At 35.1% G+C, this 6,000-nt stretch overlaps 1 long non-coding RNA gene across 2 annotated transcripts; it reads right to left on the reverse strand.

Moving 5' to 3' along the window:
- Positions 1-777: 777 nt before the first annotated feature.
- LOC112169729 lies at positions 778-5,653 on the reverse strand. 2 transcript variants are annotated; one of them, XR_005801291.1, is made up of 3 exons: positions 3,439-5,653; positions 3,250-3,335; positions 778-2,917 (listed from the first exon to the last, which is right to left on the reverse strand). It is a non-coding gene; the product is annotated as an uncharacterized LOC112169729 (long non-coding RNA). The 2 variants fall into 2 exon arrangements; XR_005801290.1 differs by having other exon boundaries at positions 778-3,335.
- Between the last annotated feature and the right edge of the window lie 347 nt (positions 5,654-6,000).

Consider the following 6,000-nt stretch of genomic DNA (forward strand, 5'->3'; position numbering starts at 1 on the left):
ATCTCTTGAATTATTTGCCAGAAGAAGCACTAATGGCTTTGGCCACGCATACTTTGCCTCTGTTCAGTACTTTCAAAAAGCTTAACTTGCGATTATTTTCACAATTAACTTGCAATTAATTCTCTCAAACAAAACTAAAACAGAAATAAAAGCAAAGATTTACCACTTTCCAGGTTCTTTGTGCCCACCAAACTGAGAAAATACATACAAATGATCCATGCAAACATTGTATAATATATTCCTCAACCAAATTCACATGCGATGTGTATGAAACTGCAGAAATTGGCCTCATAGACAAATTATTTTGGATTTTAATCATTAATATGATCATCTATTGCCAGACTAGTATACTTCATGCCAAACAAAAAACATGACATGAGCTAATCTAATATATTCATATAGGAAATTCCAATGAGGCAATGATAATATGTATTTGCAAAACCCAAAAAAAAAAAAAAAATTAATAGTAATAACAATAAGATTAACAGCCTATGGCTGCCAGTCTGCCACTACAAGTTCTTTGCTTTTATGGTTGTAGGAATACATGACTTTGGAAAAGAATAAAGAACCCAAAAAAAAAAAAATACTGATCAAACTCAAGTCTAGTCAATCCATAATTTCTTTGACAAGCATTGAACAAATTCAACAAATGAAAACATTTAATTACGTCAGTGTAGACTGCTTCAGTGTAATTACTATTACAAACTGCAATTCCACTCATAAGTATGTGCACAATTCATACGATCACAATACATGAAGTACTTTAATTAGTTGAAGTAATCAAAAAAATCCATTCCATTTCACAAGAATTTCATAACGTATCCATAAATCCCAGTGCCAAATTAAGACTTGATCACAACTAAACAAATATACATGAACTGATAGACTAATCCACACTGATCAGTTCTTACGATAATCAAATCCATCCAGCTGGTCATGGGCAAAGTGAAGAAAGAATAAAGCAAGGTCCTCAGTTTCTATGATTATAAAGCAGACACCTACAAATGAATTGATGTTCATAGCTAGTCTGCAAGTGATATGTATATTTGAGCGTGCACACAGCATCCACCATCCAAATGATAGTCTACCTTTAGTCACTGAAAATGGCAAATAAATAATATATAAAGATCCAAACATTATCATAAAAAAGAACGGCTCAGCTACAACTGCTGTGCGGTTATTCAAATCTACCCAAGTTTATTGCTTCTTTAGTCAACTCCCCATGGACAATTGAACCCCCAAAAGAATTCACCCTGTAATAACTATTTCAAAAAGGACCAAATTAATTAGATTGTAGTATTAGACTGTACGTACGTACACAGTTTCTCCAATTTCTCTTCCAAGTCTAAATCAGAACATGACCTAGATCATTAAAGTGTGCCAAATCAACCAAATCTGACCTACATCTCCCAATGATTAGAGTATCAGACTGTAAATACACAATTTCTCCCATTTATTTTCCAAGTCTAATTCAGAACATGACGTACATCATTGAACTGACTTAGCTAGATGCCAAATCAACCAAATCTGATTAATTCTTCAGGTTATCATCTAGCTAGAATGCAAACAGTACCCTCAAAATTTCAGTTACTCATTCAAAATGCACTTACTACCAAAAAAACAAAATGATGTAAAATTATTCTAAAGATCAGTCAATACATTATATCTTATAAAAATGTGTTCTTACAATGGCTTATGACATCTACATCCTATGAAAATCATGTGATTTATTGTTAAACAGTTAAACTTATTATCAATAACTGACATGAAAATCCAAACATAGATGCTTTAAATATGCAAATTGTTATCTCAAGAATTGTCATAAAGAATTCCTTAAAGAGAATGAATTGACGGCACAAACAACGGTGACTGGGAGCTTGTAATCTGTAAGATTGTAATCTACTAAGCTGACAAGAGCTTGATATACCTCGATCGTTGACCTCACTTCTCCATCTGCCTTTCTAATAACAACAATTTTCCCTAACAGCTAACGTTGATGTCTTCTAACAAAACATGTTTTGAATCGCAATTAGTTCTTGTAAAAGTTTGATTTAGTTCCCTTCAGAAAAAAAAAGTTTGATTTAGTTTTTTACTAGTTCCTCAAGTGAAATAAAATCTATTTTCCAAAGAAGATAACAAAATAAAAAAGAAAATATGCACTTAATAGCTTGTTTCAATAAATTAAGAAAATTAAATGCTAAGAACGAATAGAAACCCTCTCTAATTCATCCAGCAAATCCCTAGCTAGGAAACAGTATGATCATATGCACATGAAAGTCAAATTTATTTGGTTTTTAACAAATTAATTAATTGTAGTAAATATGCATGAATTTAACTCAGAGGAAGACCAAATTTGACTTTCACGTGCGTGTGATCATACTGATGCATTGCATCTGCTTTTTGCTTAGACCTTGCTTATATTTACAGACAAACAGATTGAGTTTTGGTTTTAACAGCAAATATATATTTCAGTAGTAGTTGGCTACACATGCTATATACCACACCAGCCACATCCATTTGATCTGTTACTCACACATGCCCGCACAAACCTTTTGTTGTTAAGAACTTATGATGGCATATATGAGTCGATGAATTAATTAATTGTAGTAAATATGCATGAACATAACTGAAAGGAAGACCAAATTTGACTTTCATGTGCATATGATCATACTGATGCATTGCATCTGCTTTATACTTGGATCTTGCTTATATTTACAGAAACAGATTGAGTTTTGGCTTTAACAGCAAATATATATTTCAGTAGTATAGTTGGCTACACATGCTATATACCACACCAGCCACATCCATTTGATCTGTTACTCACACATGCCCCCATGAACCTTTTGTTGTTAAGCACTTATGGTGGCATATATGAGTCAATCAGCAAGAAACATTAAGAAAAAGTGAAAACAATGACCTACAAAAAGTAATAGGGGAGAAATTTGGTGAACAAAATGTAGTACATCTAAGATGATTACTTTAAAATCCTACCACTACACTAAAATTTCAAATTATTGGACTCTTCATTAGCAATCTTCTAAGAGTAATACATCATGAGAAGAGACCTAAAAATCTTCTTGGAAAAAAATCATCGAGTATAAGAAATAGCATGATTTATATATAGATATCATGATAGTTTCTACTTTGCACCTTTGAATCCTAAATAGTGATCAAAGTGATGTAAAAAGGAAATAAGAATAATAATAAATTGTTATTGCATAAGAGATGCAGGTGGCCAAGACAACTCACCAGTCTTATATATTTACCCAATCATTATTGGTTTTGCTAGACACATCTCTTCATTTTGAAACCATCAACACAAGAAGCAAATTGTGCTGCAGGATGAGACAGATGGAGAAATTAAAATTAATATTGCATCAATAGAGCATTTAAAGAAAGATTAAAGTGTGCTCTACAAAGTACAGCAAGAGTGCTAACCTCTTGGTTACTTTGAGCCATCCAAAAATATTTGGTTCAAAGATAATAATCACTGCCTAAGAGATGCATTTTTAACCTTAATAAAATCCAGAAAGCAAGAGCAGTGCAACATATAAAATAGTGATACAAATGGAATTAGTACTGATAGAACTACTTATATGAAATGAAAACACAACTGATCGAACCCAAAAAATAATGTGACATGATACTGGTAAAGGATCAATATGCCTAATACCTGCAAACTAGGCACTAAACAATTAACAAGAGTTGAATAACCAAATTACCAGATAATTATATCTGTAAAATCATCACATATACACTAGCTATAACAACTGATAGATATATGTGTATATAATTATGTATGAAATTTTTTAGAGAAAGAGTACAACAACTAAATTTTTCTGTTTCACAAACTGGAATCTACAGTAATGTGTACGATAAACCAGATATTTGCAAGATAAAAAGTTAAAAACCACATAGAACAACTATTAATCATTAGAATGGAAAAAGCCTTGTACTGATGAGTACTACAAGCAACCCAATTATGGGCAAAATAACATATCGTCGTTCAGAAAACCCCCAGACAAAGAAGAAGAAGAAGAATATGTCTACAGGAACGAACTGGGTAGGTGTACAATCCGTGGATTGCGGCTAGATTCAGGTGAAAAGAAAACACAATAGGAAGAAGCCGCAGAACCCATTATCGAGTGAACATCACATGCACATGAGGACTTGAAAAAAGGGAAGAGATAATAGAATAACAAAGAAAAGAGACAGCCATGGCGATGATAGCAAGACGCTGCACAGTTAATTAAGGAAGATGGAGAAGACAAACAACAAAGAGAAATAAGGTGATCAGGACCATACTAGCTAGGTAGTTGCTACGTGAGTGAAGGGAATGGGGAATGGTCCCATGCTAATATGCTATATAATATTAATCAGAAGGTTGATTACCAGCTAGTTTGGCACAGTAATCACTCTAGTCTCTCGTATGTACGTTGGCGCTTGGTAGAACTAAAAGACCATCAAAAATCACGCTTCCAAGCTAATCAGTTTCTGCAAGCTCAGATCGATATGATAGTCTATGCGATGCAGCAAAATAAATAAAAAAATCACTTACCGATTTCCAAGGCGTATGCAATGTCCATTTTGAGAGAGAGAGAGAGAGAGAGAGAGAGAAGAGTAGCAGCGAGCATACACAGTCCAGGTCAGAATCAGATATGGATCTATTGGTAGATGGATAAGGGTGAATTGAATTGAACTTCGGCAGGGCAGGGAGAGTGAGCAGGTGACAGAAAGAGAAATGAGCACGCAAAAGCAATAACATACACTTTATGCCATCTGCCTCTGTGTGCTCACTCTCTTCTGTCAATTTCTATCTTCACCAACCCAACCCAACCATTTTTGTTATATTTTTTTTTACATTTTTAGATAAATCTAACAACAACTCGGCTTTCATAATCTTCTGGTGAAGGAACAATGAATGATGACAGCGGTCTACAGAGGGACAGAAAAGGAGAAAGGTACACAGCCCAATTTTGGAAAGAAAAAAGAAAAGGAAAGAGAGAGAGAGAGAGAGAGCGCGAAAGGGGAAGGGAGCAATTAAACACTCGAAGAAGATAACTAGTGACGGAGGAGGAGGAGGAGGAGGAGGAGTCAGATCTGAGAACAGTAGAGGGAAAACCCATTTTTGGAAAGGTACAAAAAGTCAGAAAAACCTAAGATCCGTGCTTCTTTTGTTGTAAAAATGAACGACGTCGACCTCGATTAGTCGATTTAGGGTTTGTTCAGGCCAACACCCTCCACAGACCTCAATGCCAAAAACAGAAGGAGAAAACCTTTCTCTTTCTCTCTCTTCATTCCCTCTCATGACTACTGATCTTATCTCCTGTGTGGTTACAACTCTCTCTCTCTCTCTCTCTCTCTCTCTCTCTCTCTCTCTCATGTATGTGTGTCAGTCATGCAGATGCAGAGGCAGATACAAATGCCGAAGGAGAGACGTACAGGTGTGGTGTCGGCGACACGTAGCCAAAGAAAGAAGAAAAGCTTTTGATCGATGAATAAATCTTCAATGGCGAGGCCAGAACACCAGATAGAAAGCCCAAATAAGGAAAGTACCATTTGTGAGATCCTATAAGAGATGGAGGAGACTCCAGTCTCTTCATAGCAGTACTCTCTAGGCCTCTACTCGGAATCTTTCTTTGCTTTGGTTTGGTCCTTATCATTAATATGTCTTGGAAAACTCTGTTTGAAGAGTGTTTGGTTTTTTGGAAAGACAAAGAAGTTAAGAACAAAAAAACGGTAAAAGACAGTAAAAAGTAACGCGTGTTTGGAGGAGAGAATTGTGAAATTAATAGGGAATTATAAATAATTCAATTTACAATTCTATCAATTAGAAATTTATTAATAGACACAAAGTTGCTAACTGCAAAAGTCATCCTAACGACAGCAAGGAGGTAAGGAGGAATTCCGTGATCTTTCTCCTCGTCTGGCGGCGGTCGATGATAGCGTTGGCGATTTCTGCTTTGCTGTTGTTGTATCGTTTGTTGGACGGGATTGGTT

The sequence above is a fragment of the Rosa chinensis genome, chromosome 6 (assembly GCF_002994745.2).
Source record: "Rosa chinensis cultivar Old Blush chromosome 6, RchiOBHm-V2, whole genome shotgun sequence".
NCBI lineage: Eukaryota > Viridiplantae > Streptophyta > Magnoliopsida > Rosales > Rosaceae > Rosa > Rosa chinensis.